This window comes from Cornus florida, unplaced genomic scaffold (genome assembly GCF_030987335.1).
Source record: "Cornus florida cultivar Cherokee Brave unplaced genomic scaffold, ASM3098733v1 CherokeeBrave_3.0.0_Hap2_Chr11, whole genome shotgun sequence".
NCBI lineage: Eukaryota > Viridiplantae > Streptophyta > Magnoliopsida > Cornales > Cornaceae > Cornus > Cornus florida.
The window spans coordinates 73,916,727-73,935,452 of NW_026775581.1; the positions used below are offsets into that span (position 1 = coordinate 73,916,727).

At 36.4% G+C, this 18,726-nt stretch overlaps 1 protein-coding gene across 1 annotated transcript in view; it reads right to left on the reverse strand.

Annotated features, from left to right (window-relative positions):
- The window catches only part of LOC132280789 (putative disease resistance RPP13-like protein 1), a 75,318-nt gene that overhangs the window by 35,624 nt on the left and 20,968 nt on the right, over positions 1-18,726 (reverse strand). The window lies entirely within an intron of this gene.

Below are 18,726 nucleotides of genomic sequence, written 5' to 3' on the forward strand. Positions count from 1 at the left end.
ATATGAAGTCAATTAAACATACTATACCTGAAATTGCAACATTAGAATCATTGAAGCACCACTAATATACAATTTTGACACAAGGTAAACACTCTAATACAACCATGCACAATGAATCAACAAAACTCAAAAAAAAATTCGTAAATTTAAATAGGACGGAGCCAGAATTTTAATTCAAAGAATTTTAAGAAGAAAAAAGAAAAAAAAAAAATTAAGATATATTTGAAAGGAAAAAAATTAGAGTATTCAAAAAGAAAAATTTGACTTTTTTTTTAACAAAGTTTAAGAAATTTAAAGAACAAATATATAATTTTTCATATATACTAAAAATAAAATTAAAAATTAATTATATATATTCTATTGAGCGAGGCCAAGGGCACGCCCCCCTAAGCCTTAATTGACTCCACTCCTAAAATTTAAATATGCTACACACTCCACACCTGCTAAGGAAGTAAATCGATGAAAGTGCTCCAATCTCCAAACAAAAATAAGAGTTTTGTAAATCTTGGTGTTCTTATCCTTTTTACCTTGTGGCAATGCTTGAATCACAAGGGAAGTGGTGTAAATGGTGGTGAAAGGTTGAAGGAAAAATGAAGATGGATGAGAGAGAAGAGAGACACCGCTGGAGAAAGAATGAAATGTGTGAGAAAGAGAGAGAAATGTGTGGTTTGGTCTTGCTCCCTCTCACCCGCACGCACAAATATCCTTGGTCCCCAAATTCAAAGCGTGTCCTAGAATGAAATGTGTGAGAAAGAGAGAGAAATGTGTGGTTTGGTCTTGCTCCCTCTCACCCACACGCACAAATATCCTTGGTCCCCAAATTCAAAGCGTGTCCTACATGAATTCAAAATGGCATTAAAGCCAAAAAAATGAAGAAAAATGCTTATGAACTGTCACACAATGCCATAAATGATGAATGCAACATCAACGAAATAAAAGAATAGTGATGAGAAAAATCCTTGAGCACTTGACCTGATCCGATTTCACACAATTCGAAGGAGCATAGTTTAAATAATCAACCAATAATTATCATTTTTTATTATTATATTACATACTTTGCCATGGTGAATTTTATTTCATATGCCACAGCAATAACTGAGGCATTATTTTATTTTAGTTTAGTCTCGAGACATACATATTTACATCTGACAGTACCAACAAGGGTCAGGAGCCATCAACCCGTCCACATTCGCCTGCTTTTTAATGATCATGAATGAATCATATTTAATTAAGGTTTAAAATAAATTAGGTAATTTTTAACGAAAATCATATTTCACCCATCACATAATAAACACACAACACATATCATTCTATATTGTACTCAACTTATTTCTCTCTTTAAAATTTTTCCACTCATAATCTTCTTTCTATAAATTTGTCTCTCATCAATCACCTCTCTTTAAGTTTCTATTTCTAGAAATTTCTTCTAAAAAAAATAAATAATTAAAAAATAATTTAAAAATTAAAAATAAATTAAAAAATTAAAATTAAAATTAAAAAATTAAAATTAAAAGAACAGTGAAAGACGGGAAGAGTTGAAGGGCGACGCCGAAGCCTGCGGCTTCGGATGTGGATAGGAACGGGGGCCGGCGGTGGGTATTGCCGGTCCTCTGTGATCTGAGTTCGGCCAAGACAGATCCGGTGAAGAAAAGGAGGTGAAGGTAGGAGGAGAGAGGTTGGGATTTGCAGGGAGAGGATGGGATTTGGTTGAGGTAAGCTGAGGCGGCAGATCAGATCGGTGGTGGCAGAGATTGCCTTCGACACGGAGTCGCGACGGCAGAGATCTTATCTCTGTTGTTTGCTCAACTCGGTAGAGAAGATCGGCGGCGGCTAGAGCAGCGGCTGTGATGGCAGAGATCGACTTCGGCTAGGCAGATGAGATCGATGATGACGGCGGCAGAGATCCGTGGTGGCACCGGCGATTTCGGCTTCTAACCGCGGCAGTGCTCAGATGCTATCGGCTGTGATGGACGTTGTTTGGTGCAACGGCGGTGACGGCTATGAGATGGTGACAGGCAAGGCTGCAGAATCTGATGTGGCAATTCCAAATTAAAAAGAAAATTAAAACCTTATAAAAAAAATTTAAAAATTAAAAATTAATTAAAAAATTAAAAATTAAAAATTCCTTGCTACATCTTCCAAATAAAAATCTTCGCAAATTGTAAATTTTTGTGTGTGCGCGCGTGTGGAAAATTTCTCCGGCGATGAAACGTAACAAACTATTACGGCTGCATAACATAGGGGAGGGGCCTGAGGTACAGTAAACTCGGCCAAAATATGACACCCGAAAAGGGAAAAAAGCATCAGACATGCTCCGGTTCCGACTAGTTCCGCAACACCGGTAGAGGCACCAAAAATGTTCCCATTAAGTTTAAATAAAAAAAAATTAAAAATATAAAAATATAAAAAATTAAAAATAATAATTAATGGGTCCACGGGTCATAACGAATTGACCCTATCCGTTTTCAACCCGCCCATTTTTAACCCGTTCTTAATGGGTTGAATATGGGTACTAACCCATGTTGACCCGCCCATTTTCGACCAAATACAAACCCAACCCAACTCGCCCATTTGCCACCCCTAATTAAAAGTATTTACAAAGTTTAAGGCCGAAGCCCAAATACAAAAAGATAAAACATGACCAAATGAGCAACAAGGGCACAGGCCTAATCAAATAACAAAAGTGACTCATACTAAGTGTCATTGTAACCGTTAGTGATGAGATCACTTAGAATCGATTCCGGTGAGTGTTTGTAGCCGAATTAACGGCTAAGTCAAGCAATTTGGAGGGCGAGGAGGTGGTCTGCAGCACGACGGAAGGAGGTTCCATTCGTAGAGGATTGATCTCGAGGCTATGCAATCCTTTAGAAATCCCAGTCTTAGAATCAAAGTGATGGAGTAAGTGATCTTGGCTAGCAGTGCTCTTCGTGAGCAACTTCCCATCTTGAAGATTCTATTATTGCATTATTCCCAAGTATGATAGACAAGAGAAGAGAGACATATCTTCCTTACCAAATTTTATGGAGAATTGGTCTTCCACATGAAGCTTACTAGCTGCACCAACATGCTCCAATTTGTGATCATTGTTGAGAAGTGACACTTGTCCTTGATGAACCTCCAAATTGGTGAGATGTAGAAGCATGTGAAGAACAAATGGTCATGTGATTCCATTGCATTGGAGCAAAGTGGACACAGGTTTTGGAATTTGGTCATGGATTTGCAGTCAAGTGTTGGCAGTCTTGATTGGATTGCCAACCACAGATTGAATTTCATTCGTGGTATGATTGGGGAACTCCATACCAGGTTGAACCAAGGGACCTTATCAAGGTGCCCTGCTAAGTGAGCAATAATATGTTTGAAGCTGTAGCGTGTAGTAGGTGAAGCAGTCCAAAGCTTCTTGTCAGTGATAGCCGGACATGGAGGTTGTATGTGCAATAACTCTGGAATAAGAATTGTGAGTGACTGCGGAAATGACCTAGTGAAGCTTCTGTCTATGAATGTATCAAGAGTGGTGCTTTCATTAATGCCAACTGCAGTGAGAACAGAAGATGGAAATCGAGTGCAGAGTGGACCTCCTGGAGCCCTAATTGTCCAACCAAAATGATGTGTCAGCTCTATTACCAACCTTGTGCTTGATAAATAGCCTAGTTGGATACATTAACTGTAGTAATTTTCTCAAACTCCATGAGCATGTGTGTGGAATTTTTAGTGATCACAAGTTTATGGATTTGATAAAGAGAGAATTGCACCATCTAAAATTCTATCCAAGCTTCCCCATTGCAAATCCCAAGTGTGCCTCATAATTCCTGCTTTGTTTGCCTGCTATTAGTGGCATCTCTTTGAGAGGGTTCTAAGTTTCAAACAGGGTTCTTATACTATTATTTCATCATTTTAAAATAATTTTTCTATTTTTAATAATATCATTAATCTAACATTTTAACATTGAACCCACTGAGGTTAAAATAGAATAGTATAAAATAAAATAAACAAAAACCTTATAAAAGCATTTAGCTAAATCCTAACATATTAAGGATTTTTTATCTTATTTGACAATAAGATATGTGTTTGTTGTTTATGAGATGTCAAAAATTAAATAAGACCTTCCATTGATATAAAAAAGGTCCTGCTAGATATATATATATATATATTCTTTACTATTTAGAAATACATGAGAAATTTTACATGATGCCATCCTAAAACTTTCAGCAATTGAAAATTCTCTCTTAACTTTTTCTTTCTTTTATCTTTTTACTCTTTTAAATTCTTTGATTTTCTTAAAAATAAAAGTTAACTTTCCTTCTTCAATCAAACCTTAATTTTTTCCTACAACATTATATCATTTTTCTGTTCTTTTTCATTTTCTTCTTTTATTTTTGTTTTTGTTTTTTTCTTCTTCTTCTCCATGTCTGAAAGTTGTTCTTTTTGCACTTATGTATGATATATGTACTGAAATATATATTTTTTCTCTTCTTATTCTTTGTATTCCCCTTCCTCTTATCCAAATTTATTACTGTAATTTTATGAACTCAATGTTTGCAAGTAATTTCATGCATTGTTTTTAAAATACAAGATTGATCGATGACCGTTATAAATGTATTTAATGCAAATATTACCAATAAATGAATAGATATTTTGGTTATTATATTTTTTTTAAGTATTTATTTTACTCATACAACCCATTGATAAATATATTATTTTGTAATGTTTGATTCAAAGTTAAGTCTATTTAATTTGGAGTAGTACCAAGGTATATGGGTGACCTCATGGGAAGTCTCTGCTCCAAGGAAACAAAAAACAAATAATATTGTGTTTGTGTAGAATAAAAGTTGTTATAATATGTTTAACCAAAAATATACATCTCAGACATGAACATATAGGCTCAATTGGAGCATCCGCCCCGCTTGAATTTTTTTAATTTATATTATTATCTCTAATTTTTATTAAAATTTTAAAAATGATGCTAATCAATTTTTGAAACTACCCTACTTTATATACTTATTACCACTCTACTTTTTTTTTTTTTTTTTTTGGATCTATAAGATGGGTCAATAATTGGTTCTCTCTTTCTTCTTTACTTCTAACCAACCCACATCTATGGTAATGTCTCTCTCTCACACACTCCTTTTTAACTCAATTTTGTAAAATATATCACTATAATTTTTTTATAAAACACTCTATTACTAGTCTCTCACTAATTTTATTTATTTATTTATATAACATATTTAAAAGATTGGGCAATTACAATATGATGATCAAAATGAGTTTTGCTTGCTCACAATCAAATTCAAGAGAGAGCAAGAGAAATAGGGTTGATGGGAATACTTAAAAGTCTTTGTAAAATACTTTATCATAAGTGGTAGAGCATCTGGAAAGTGTCCGTCATAATACATTAAAGTAGGAGAAAATAAATCATCAGTTTTTTGTTTTTTTTTTTAACCCTGGCAAAAAGAAAAGCAGCCATGCGACATCTACAAACACATCCATAAATAGCTGAATAGAGGCAAACAAATCATGAAGCAATAAAAGAAAAAAACTGAAGAACAGACTCTAGATTTGTTGAGAAACAAGACACCTCGCAATAGCGGAAACCACCAAGGGAGAAGAGCAGCAATGCGAGTGACTCAAAGGTCAGGTCATCAACAAGGTGTAATACCCCTAATTTTAAAAGGATAGTCTCGACATTTTAATTATTGTTTTTTTCATTTTATTTGATTATTTGGCATTCTTTTATTTGATTGTTTGGCATTTTTATTTGCTTATTTTTCTTAATTGTTTTAATTGTGGTGATTTAATTGAATAACTTGTATTATTTGTTTTATTTATTTGAGTTAGTGTTTTAAATTGTCTTATTTATTTGTTTAAATGACTTAGTTGATTGTATTTGCTATTATTAAAATATAGTTAGGGTTTTATTTTTTTCTATTTAGGTAATTAAGTTTTAGCCGACTTGGAGATTGAATGAGAGTTTTCTTTTCCCATCTCTAAATTAAATTGGATTTAGGGTTGGTATTATTTCTTATAAATAGAACAATAGGTCTGCCAAGGGTTTTTGAGACCCTTATTCACGTACTGGAGGTAGAGTGAAACAGAGAGAGACTTGAGAGAATCAAAGAGGAAACCTAGGGTTTAGCAAAAGGGTGTTGTTCGTGGGTTGAACCAAGGAAGAACAACAAGGAGTTAGAACAGTGAAGGATCGCCGGAGAATTTAGGAAGACGACGTTGAGATTTCGAACAGAAATCTCAAAAGGCAAGTTCTATTCCTAACTCTCTTCATTTGACTCGTGTTCTTTACATGTCTAACACAATTCCAGGAATAAATAAACATTAAAATTAATCTGGTTTGCATGTCTGAGATGCTTTAAACAGTACGTGTTTATAAATTGCTTATTGCTCGTTTCAAATTCTTTCTTGCATAATTCATAATTTTATTGATGTCGATTAATGAATAAAGAATTTAGTTGATTCTGGAACACACTGGAACAAAGTTCAAACACCTAGGAACTCTAGGAATGGAGAAAAGAGGGTCGGAAAGTCGCCGGAGGAGAAGCAGGTGAGGGAAACGGGTGAGAGCCGGCTCCTAGTTGAAGGGAGTAGGCTCTCCTTCACAAAGAGGCGGCTCCCTCAATGAGGGAGCCGGCTTTAGGGGCCTCGGAGGTGGCTTCCCTGAAGAGGGAGCCGGCTCCATGAAGCTTGGAGGCGGCTCCCTCTTCAAGGGAACCTGCTCTATCAGTGTTTTTTATTTTTTAATGTTCTAGGGACAATTTTTGCTTCGGGCTTAGATCTTGAAGGTTACAGGTTCAGTTAGAAGCTGTATTGGGGATGGTCAGAGATGTCCTAAGTCTTATTAAGACTTCCGGGAGAAGATTAATGCAAAAAAAATCAACTGATGTTTATACTTCGACAATAGACAATGTTATTGTATGCACCGGTAGGGGACGGTGGCATACATGGATGGATTAGTTCAAATCGCTAAGTCCTATCTATTTTGGAATAAGGGAACGGATTATAAAAATAAAATCTTACTTATATATAAGTCAATACAGCTGAATAAGTTGAACGGCTAACTGGATGTATTATGGATGGATAGGATACGACTTTATATATATATTTATGGTACCGCGATATAAGTCTGAGTCTCATAGTCGATGGTTAGGGAACGTATATGCAGTAGGATGCGTAGCTGGATATGATAGGTTGAGGTATACCCTGTTAGGCTTAGGTACTCATGCCCACTCAAGTGCGTTTTGCATATTGCATTTTATTCAGGTCGAGACTCCCTTCATAGTCTAGTGAGAGTCCCGTAGTGTGAATATATATATATATATATATATATATATATATATATATATATATATATACGGATTATATAGCTATTGTTGAGTTGGTTAAAATATACATGCGTATCGAGTCTCTGTTTGGATTGTAGTAGGATAGAATTTGTTCGTGGGCCTGACCCACTTCTATTTTGTTCAGGTGTTCGTCAGTTTCAGGCTTAGAGCTGGTTTGTGCTAAGCGGAGATGGTCATTCATTTTTTCGATAACGTAGGATCTCTCTTCATGATTTAGTACTGGATTTCTTTTAGTTTTTCTGTTTCAGTTTGGGATATTATTAGGGGTCCACTGGATGGATTCCCGAGTTGTTAAACTATTGAATTTTTAGTACTTAATTTTAAAGGATTATATTTTAGAATTCTTTCAGCTTTTAATTATTTAATTCTTAATTCATTTTGAAATCTGTGTTCATTTAAATATTAATTGTTTGATATTTCCTCAAATTTAGGCTTGGGTTTGATCACCACATGTCTCGGATTCGAGGGGTATCACACAAGGCAATAGCTCCAAGGCTGCATCCACAAGGCACCGCCGATTGGGGGAAAAACCACCCAAACCCCACACAAGACGACGGGGACAATAAAATCTGACATAGATCAGAGATCTAATCGGAGACAAAACAACAAATCCACCCTGTCGAGCCAAAAAATAAGTCAAACAGGAGTAGATCTAGCAAAACAATAACTAATATGGAAATTTTTTTTTATCTCTATCACTCATGTGTTTTAGGGTGTCATTTCAGTCTCTACCATGAATGCCATGGTAGCTTAAACTTGCCATGTGTTTGCTCTGCATTATGTAAGGCTTTATTTGAGGTACTACAATTTTCTCTAGCACAATACTAAATCGTTTTTCTTAAATTAGTAACGTATGTTAGAAAAATATTGTGATGTTAGACTTGCGTTTCAACAATTTTCTAACATATATCACTAGCTGAAAGAACCGATTAAATATTGCATGGGAGAGGATTATGATCTTTATTTTATACTTATACGTGTTCCAACTGTCGGGAAACGTGCTAGTTTTAAAAACTTTTCGAGAGATTTTGAATTCCTAGATCTTGATTCATCACATAGAGACAAGTTTTGTGCAAAAATAAAACATGATGTATCATTCAATTAACAGATTAAATACTTACATCAAAGGTCTGAGTAAACCTTTAAATCTTTCCTCTAAAGTGAATATTCTCACTTATTGTAGATCCCTTAGTAAGATGCCTTCTCCTTGGATCTTCTTATTTTTCGTACTTGTTTTGCCTTTAGGAATCACTCATAAGCCTCCATGAATGACCTTAGAAAACTAGACTTGTGGGAGCCTCCATTAGATGCGAGCATAAACCCTAATTTTCTAGAGAGAGAAAATATATTCATTTTTCCTTCTTCCAAAAATCACCCCTCAAATATACATAGACCATGTATATTTATAGGCAACATAAAGATAAAGAAAATGAAAGAATAAATCCTTCTCAATCTCTAATTCACATGTCTCAAATCTAATAGGATTCCAATATCAAGTTAGGCTATGAGTGAGAATCCTTTGGGCTTATTATTTTATTGGCTACAATGAATTAATAACTGGCCCGGTCCATGGACCCAATTCAATTAATTCATAAATTAATTTCTACTCCACTAAAAGAAATTAATTGAACTCTAATTAAATAATAAATAACCTCTAAGTCAATATTGCATTTTGACCCCTCTATGCATAATTAATTATCGGATAAATAAAGCCATCAATTCGACTACATAATTAATGTATTTATTTTGGTACCTTTGATTATTTCTGGCTCGATCACAATAAAACATTTGTTTGACAAAAAAATAATAATTTAAATAAATAAATATATAATAAATAATTTTGTCTAAAAACATACGAAGGCCTTCGAATTTACTTTGTGATCAACCATAATTAATACAAAATAAATACAAGTAGCAATGATGCAAATATTGAAAATATAACCATCTAACTATTAATTACATAACTACCCAAAGTGTCGGTCTAAGGGTTCCGAAGAATCCGTCGAACAAATCAAAGTAATTATTAATTAATAAAAGAGTCTATACTTTTCTCATGCTTAAGAGTCAAATGCCATGACGGTGATAGGGAGCAATTGCATACGACGGCTCTCGCAATATATCTCAACCTAACGCGGATCCAGTTCAAATCTTAATTAATTATGAGTCCATCCATAATTACCAATTATGAATCATTTATGATTACTATTTATATTCATATATTGATCGCCATCACATACATATATAAATATTTCTTGTAATCAAGTGGACACTATCAATTTTATAATGAATCGAAACATAATATATTGAATTCACCAATTGTATAAAGTATAAATATTTCAGAAACGTCAGAAACTTATGCCACTATAATCCAAATGGGAATTTGCTATACCAGGGCATATAAATCCAAACACCAACACCTAGGTATTTAGGGGCATTAGTTCATGACTTTCTTGATTGTATAAAATGATTCTTTGAATGAAAATTTTTATAAGTGCATTTAACCAAAATACTCTCTCTTTTTGACACTCCAAGCGAATGAGAAATACAAGTTAGAAACTTAAAGTGGAGTAAAACTGAAAATTAAGTATTAAAAATTTTAATAGTTGAATTTCAAGTGTGAAAGTTTTTAAGTGGTAACTAAAAATTAATTATTATTTTTATATCTTTTTGAATTTTTAGCATTTAGTGATATCACTTAAAAAATTATTCCATTTTTAGTGACACTTAACATTGTGGTATTCAAATTGCATTATGAAAGTACTTAATTATATTTAACTATTTGTTTATACATTATAGACATGTAAAAATAATGAAGTTCAAAGAATTTGTGATTCATGTTTACTTGTGATTAATGTTTGATACGAATAATTATAATTTACAGGTGCATAATATAATTATGTAACTAAATGAATAAAGTGATAAATTATTATATATATAAATTTAGTACTAGTAGATAACTAAAATATATAACATTTATATATAGTATAATGAAATGTAATGTAATAATATATACTGCAAAAAAAAAAAAAAAAAAAAAAAAAAAAACGTAATAATATATATATATATATATATAGAATTATATATATATAATTTTAATTAAATCTCATTATTTATAATTCATATTCTATTTGTTATGGTAACGAATTGGTTTATACATATCATTATCGAATTATTTAAAAAATAATTTTTCAATTCATATCCAGATAATCCGATCCAAGGAATCCAAATGCATTGAAAAGTCTACCTCACACATACACAACATCTCAAAGATAGGCCCAAGAAAGATCCCCGCAACCTCCATGGATAGTTTGTCTGGTGATGCATCGAAAGATTGAGCAATACAAGACAAAGAGGGTTGACGGCTACTTTCAAAAGTCGTTGGACATACTTGATCGAATTCGGTGACAGAAAAAACAAAAAAACTTGATCGAATTGAATAGCTATTGAAAAGTGTGGGCCAGAATACGTTAAAGTTGGATAAATAATTCACAGCACTTGGTCAGAAATCAGACCCGCAAAAGCATCAATCATTTACTTACACCCAATATGGAATCTTTAATCTCCAACCCTCCTTTTCGTAAGATTTTTTTCTCTTTTTTATTTATTACAAGACTGTTAAGGGTTTGTGATTTGTTAAAATAATTATTAGATCAATTCAATTGAGACTTCTTGATTTTAAAAAAATGATCTCATAAAAGTGTAATATTACATTATAAGAAATCTGAACAACGGTCCGAATAAAATTGATTAATTAGTTCATCAAATGTTAAATAGTTTAAAATCATTTAATAATTTCTAAGGGGCGGAGGGAAGAGAAAGGTATGATATTCGAACACAACTTTCACTAGGGCAAAATGATAGTTGCACTCCTTTTAAAAGTAAAAAAAAAAAAACTTAGAAGTTCATTTAACAAAAGTATTTTTTTTTTCCTTTCTTTTGAACACATTTGATTGTCATAATATATTTACGAAAATATATATATTAAAATTTAATAAAAATAATTTATTCATCAATTTTCTACAAATTATTTTATAGAGAGTCGACCTAAATCTCAATCTATACTTTGTCAAACATCGATAAATAAAAATAAATAAATAAATATATATATATATCATAAAAAATATTTTAAGTACAAACAAAGGGTCCTAAAATGTGATTATGTTATTTGTGTAATTTAACATGATTCAAGTGTCTTTGGACAGACTTTACCAAAGAGTGGTGTTTTCCATCCCTGGTCTAATATAACAAAGAAGCTTGACGAAGTCATAACTAATGGAGATTTGATTGTCATAATCCAAAACTCAAAAAAAAATTGGACCATTTTTTTTTTTTTTTTTTGAGGGGAATGGAAGAAAAGAAGTTTTTTTGTTGCGTTTGAGAGTATTGAATTAGTGCTTTAAATTTGGGATAAAAAAAGTTTAATTTAAATTTTTTTTAAATTTATTTCGATACCAAATCCAAACCCCCCAAACATATCAAAGTAAAAGATGAAAATGTTTGGTATTTGTATGCAACCTTATAGCCCTTGCAAACGCCCTTAACTAATAGCACTAAATACAACTGCAAATAAATGATACCCATGTCTACTACTAAAGATGGGCTAAATAGTAGGAGTATCAAATTTCAGAAGTACCCTTCTTAAATAAAATATTGAAAGCATCCTAGGCTAAGAAAATTGGGGATAGGGTACTACAAAAGGAAATTGATAAGGATTATCGATATTTTTTTTTTTTTTTTTTCACCCATGACAAGAATGTTAGATTAAAAGTTAAGAAGTGCAAAAGCTCGAAACTAAGTTCCTAATGACAAAAGGGAGCAACCCAACAACCGCTGGGAATTATTGATTATAGTGGTCTTTGTGCTTCATTAACATAATTTTCAATTAGCTGCCAAAATCTGAAAATCCTCACATCTTTTTGCCATATATTTTGGCTAGTGTAAAGTTCAAATGTTATTATTATTATTCTGATTATTATTATTTTGGATGGTCAAACAATGTATATTGATATGTAAAATTCGCATTGTTGGGCTGTTGAGGTCTGGGTTCCTTCGGAGAGAGGCCAGGGACCAACAAGCCCATTACAATAAAGCACAAACTGTCTAACATAAGCAGATACAAGTGTAACCCATAGTTTTAGGCCCAAGCCATTACAACAAGGACTTAAGCCCAATTCAAATGTTCAAAAGAGAGAGAGCCGTTGCAACTGCAATCAGCATTGATTCTGTAGCTCTCAATTTGCAGAGGCGGTAGTCTGATACGAGGAGGAGGAAGATCGCAGCTGACTAGAATGCGCATTGTTTCGACACAGACCCTAATATTGATTTTGATTCAGGATGGAGTTCATGACTTGAACAATGCTTGTCTATCTGATGAGGTAAGTTTTACTCCACTCAGCCCGTGTGTTGCTATTGTTTATTGTTGACGTAAACAATAGCAACAGGTAATTGTATGTCCAAATTTCAAAATCTCTGGGTTGGAGTTGGGTTGGGCTGGGTTAGTCCACCCAAGTTACAGCCCTACATATAACTGAAGCACAAAGTCTGCGAAATAACACTAATATTATTAGATGCACCAAATAGCTTGTATTCAAATACCTCAAGACATTGCAAATCAAGGGGAGATAATGGAGACATATGGATCGGTAACAGTAATGAACTCTTAATCCTAGTCACACAGAAAAAACATAGCAAAGTCCCAAATTTACCACGGTAATGGCCTGTCATGTATACAAAACTAGAAGCACTATCAAAACAGGTAATTTCCCATACCAATTTGACGCTGTTATTTTTGGTTCCGAAAAGTGAACCTAATCAAATCAGTTGGATTGACCAATCAAAATTCTTACAACTCAACCATCTACTTCAACAGATGAAAATAATGACATCTTAGTGTAGTCATCCATACTTTATCTATACTATATATGCTAACGGATTATAAGAACAGATTAATATAGTAATAAGTAACTCTTGTTTTATTTACCGATAACCACTAGTTTTAGTATAAGTGAATGTAGAGACCGGAAGGAAATATATTTTAGAGCTTAGTAATTCTGAAAAGAGAACAAGACAGAAACAACAGAACAAGAAGAACAAAAAAAATTAGTTTGCAGTGATGCTGAAAAAAATACCTTAAATTCGCACGTCTTCAACTAAAGGATTGCAGTCGTTGAATATAAAAGAACTTATTGGAGTTGTCCATTCTTTAAAAAAGACTTTGATATCAAGAAATGGCAAGACTGCTGCTCACATATTTTGTCAACTCCTGTATTACAGCAATGTCATTTATTAGACAATAAAGCACATGTGAACGAGAGAATCATGTTCATATGCATAGTGAACTGTTACATAGCCAATTGTCACGAAGTGATTCCTAAGACGCTTGGAGGATGGAAGATACGCATGCTGGTTGGCAAAGAGCAGAGTTTGACTGGGAATGGTTCCAGGGAAGGGACGTGCAGGAGCACATGATGGAACCTCTTCAGAGTTTAGGCAGGTCGACTAGGTTGAGTGCGAGGAGCTTGTCGCTGGTCGTGGACTTAACTATGAAGAAGGGATTTGGCCATCCCTGCACAAACTGGTCGGGAGCTGAAGCCGTTCCCTTGACGAGGCCAAGGCAGGCCGAAACCAGTCAGCATGTATCCTTGGAAGGGCAAGTCGTGGTGGCTGACCAGGGCGCTTGCGCGAGCTGAAGCAATGCCTTGGTGCCACACGGGCCGTGCCGCTGCGCCAAATCTCTAGGCCCGTGATAAATGGTATCAGAGTAGGACTCGGGGAAAAGCACAAAGGTGTGCCCCTTTGTCGATCCGGGGGTCTTGAGAATGAAGTAGGTGCACTAAAGCGTCGGTGGGCAATCAATGTTGTTGGAGGAGAGCCTCCATCTCCCCATGAAGACACGTTCTTTAAAGCCGGGGGGCCGCGCGCATCGGATGGCTGGAGGGCCGCGCGCACCAAAGTTCTTGCAAATTCAAGAGGCATGCAAACCGTTGTGAAGGGCGGGTATCAAGTCAGCCGGAGGGCCCTTGTTTGCTCGGGGTGTCGCGGAGGCGGCATAACGTGGGGTTGCGTCCCGAAGAAGTGGGCGTCCCTTTAGCCCGAAACCTTATCATTGGGCGAGTGCAACCAGGGGTTGTACAAGGAAGCGATGGTGGGCAGGTGAGCATACCACTTAGAGGAGAGAGACTTTGGAATGTTAGACGCAGCGGAGTCAGCGCCGCACTGCGACGAAGGTGTCGCAGGATTTGAGTGGGGGAGAATGTCACGTTCCTATTCCTAACGATACCATGAGCATAGAAGATACGCATGCTGGTTGGCTAAGAACATTCATTGACTGGGAATGGTTCCAGGGAAGGGGCGTGTAGGACCACAAGATGGTACCTCTTTAGAGTTCAGGCAGGTTGACTCGGTTCAGTTCGAGGTGCTTATCGCTAGTCTTGGACTTGACTATGAAGAAGGGAGTTAGTCATCCCAGCACAAACTGGTCGGGAGCTGGAGCTGTTCCCCTGACGAGGCCATGGCAGGCCGAAACCAATCAGCATGTATCCTTGGGAGGGCGGGTTGTGGTGGCTGACCAGGGCGCTTGCGCGAGCTGAAGCAACGCCTTGGTGCCGCGCGGTCCGTGCCGCTGCGCTAAATCTCTAGGCCCGTGACAAATGGTATCAGAGCAGGACTTGGGGTAAAGCACGGTGGAATGCCCCCTTGTCGGTCCGGGAGGGGTCAGAGAATGAAGACGGTGCACTGAAGTTGCGTCAATGAGGAGGAATCAATGCAGTTGGGGGGAGAGCCTCCATCTCCCCAGGAAGAGGCGTCCGTCGAAGTTGCGCATCGGAGGGCTGCACGCACCAAAGTTCGTGCTTAGTCCTTGGGTGATGCAAACCGTGGTGAAGGGCGAGCATCAAGTCGACAGGAGGCCCTTGCTTGCTCGGGATGTTGCGGAGGCGGCATAATGGAGAAGAGTCACGTCCTTGAGGAGTGGACGTCCCCTTGGTCCGAAGCCTATCATTGGGCGAGTGCAGTGCAGGGAGCTGCACAAGGAAGCGATGGTGGGAAGGCGAGCATACTGCATGGAGGCAGACTTTGGAAGGGAGTGGACCCAGTAGTGAAGCGCCGCACTGCGACGAGGGCGTCGCAGGATTTGGGTGGGGGAGAATGTCACGAAGTGATTCCTAAGACGCTTGGAGGATGGAAGACACGTATGCTGGTTGGCAAAGAGCAGAGTTTGACTGGGAATGGATCCAGGGAAGGGGCGTGCAGGAGCACAGGATGAAACCTCTGCAAAGTTCAGGCAGGTCGACTCAGTTAAGTGCGAGGAGCTTGTCGCTGGTCGTGTACTTGACTATGAAGAAGGGACTTGGCCATCCCTGCACAAACTGGTCGGGAGCTGGAGTCGTTCCCCTGACGAGGCCAAGGCAAGCCGAAACCAGTCAACATGTATTCTTGGAAGGGCAGGTCATGGTGGCTGATCAAGGCGCTTGCGCGAACTGAAGCAACGCCTTGGTGCCGCACGGGTCGTGCCGCTGCGCCAAATCTCTAGGCCCGTGACACAATGCTCCCATAAGAACCTCCAAAATGACAACGGACTCCCAAGTTACATATTCTTAAGCCCCAAGATGTAATGATATTTAAATTCCAAAAAAAAAGATGTAATGATATTTAGATAGTTTGTTAATAAGAAGCAAAATTCACTTCCGGTTCTGCAAAATCTGAAACAAAAAGATATTATTTTGAGATGTCCAAAAAGGTGGGAGACAGTGGGATACAAGTTTCATGTCCGCAAGCAGCCATTTGCAGAAGTAGCCCAAATGACTGTTGAAACAAGACCTCTGTTTAAATGGAAAAGTGATTCATATTCCTGAATCAAGTATCAGATATTTCTTTTTACTAGCTGATTGAGGTGAACTAGAAATAAGGTTTCTTGCAGGAGGAAGTGATTAACAAAATTAAAGGGCTATACATGATATTCAAATGAAGAAAAAAGAAGTATTTACTGAATATGAAGAGTGTGAATTACACTTGTTCTGCTCCTAGAGTCCATTAGACCACAAATGCACTCCATGAAGGGGCGGACCCAGGAATTTGGAATTGGGAGGGCCAAGTCGATACTGTGAATTTTAATTATATTTTTTTATAAAAAGTTATAAAAGCAGCATATTTTTATTACAACTAAAGTATAGTATATATAATTATTAATATAAGAAGATATAAGACAAGATTATTTATAAGGAAACTATTTCATTACCCATTAAGTTCCTACAAAATACATCTAGCCATTTTTGTCACACATGCATAGAATGGAGGAAAAAATAATTTTGTTTTATGTCTAGTCAAGTATGATGTAAATGTGTACACAAAAAAAAACAAAAAAAGTAGTCAAATATCTCCTATCAAATTTGTCCATTAGAGAATAAAAATTTTCTGTTATTGAAGCAACCAACTATCTTGAAAAACTGTCTATCAATTAGTTTAATCACAACTAATATAAATCAAGAACACAACTTAACTTACATCAAATGAAAAAACATCCAAGTTGTCCAAAAGTTAACCAGCTCATAGCAACAAGATTTTATAGATTGAACAAACAAATAGAGAGAAACATATTGATATACACTCCATGTTAGCCAACTCATTCATCAACTGAACTTGAACACTTGATGGCATCTTCTTAATCATAAAAATGAACTTGTTTATACAATAACCACAATATTGAAGCACATGCACAATCCTATATCAACACTCTTCAAACAAAGGCAGATACAGAATTTTCAAAAATAAATGAACCAAGCCGATTCAAATCAGACAACTCCCAAACTCACAAGCAAAAACTACGACTCCATAATTCCTCCTTCAAACATCCATTAAAATGCACGGTCACTCTTCCTGGGCACCCTAAATCGTAGAACTCCAACCTCCATGAGATTCAAACCATATGCACAAAATTAAAGATTTTCAAAGAGTTATTAACCTTGGGAGACGGAAAAACTTAGGTAGATGAAGGTAAGGATACTCATGGATTTTGTGCTGCCAGAGAAAAGGTAGCCTCCTTACAAGATTTACAGCGCCTAGACAATTTCTAATTACAAACCAATAAAAATTCTAATAGGAATAAACCTCTAAATTAAATAATAATTATAACATAATACCAACAAGTTGACGACAACTATAACTATACCTGCTGGAAGAACTTCATAATTAGTGCAATTTGATATGGTTTTCGGGAAGATAGTGAGACAATGTTTCTTCCTATGACTAGACATTGCAGATGAGGCAATGAGACACTCTGTAGATCATCTTTTTCAAAATGGTATAAAACAATGTTATCCTCCTCAATTTGGTTCAGAGGGTATATCATAATATATGAGTAATTCAGTCCTTGAGTTGTGGTGGATTCCATGGAAAGAATAAAAAAAGGAGGTTATCTAGGGCAAGTATTAATACAGCTAGTAACATCCATCTTAATCAGCATTCAAACACACTGGTCATGTATGTTCATTCTTTCCAAATTAGTTTTCACTGAGATTAACTCTATCTTTAGAGCTTTCTTGTGGTCAGGTACTGAATTGAAGAAATCTAAGGCTAAAGTAAACTGGATTAATGTGTATGCCTACAAGAACGGGTGGGATTAGGGCCACCTTGCCTTCAATCTAACCAAGCAGCAGTGCTTAGACACCTCTGGGCAATTATCATCAACAATCCACAAAGCATATGGCGTTTATGGGTGAGGACGGACTTAATTAAACTACGAAGCATCTGGAAGATAAAGATCCCTTAGGACTGTGCTTTATCTTGGAGGAAATTGTTGCTGAAGATGCAAGAAATTCCTTCTCCTCTTTCTCTCTCTAGAATTCTTACACCTCAACCCAAAAAGATCCCCCTCCATTTCATTCCATCTCCTATTTATAGATATTTACAAGATATTTACAAGATATTTACAAGATATTTACTAACTGCTGGATCTGGGCCTATTCCTTCGTAAGCCTTGGTCATCTTTGGTGGGCTTACTCTTGTTCGGCCCATATGGCAGTGTCCTTCTATGGGCTGGCCCAGCTGTACGGACTGAATGCTATGTTTGCGAGTCGGATCTGGCCCATGTCATCCGGGGCCTCCTCAACTGCCCCCATAATTGCCCCTTATTTAATAAGGGGTAATTATTGATGGCGTCTCATCATGATGTTGACGGCTCGAGATAACCACGTGGGGGAGCGGACGGTCAGATCCAGCATCAATGTTCCGGGGCTCGAGGGATTTCTCGCCTTCCCGACGCTTCGGCCCTCGGGCCCCCTCGCCTTTATAATGCTCTAGAATTCCACTTCACTTCCCTTTACCGTCTCCATCATCAGCCAAGTCTCTCTCTTTTCTAGAACAGTGCTAAGCTTTCCTTGGT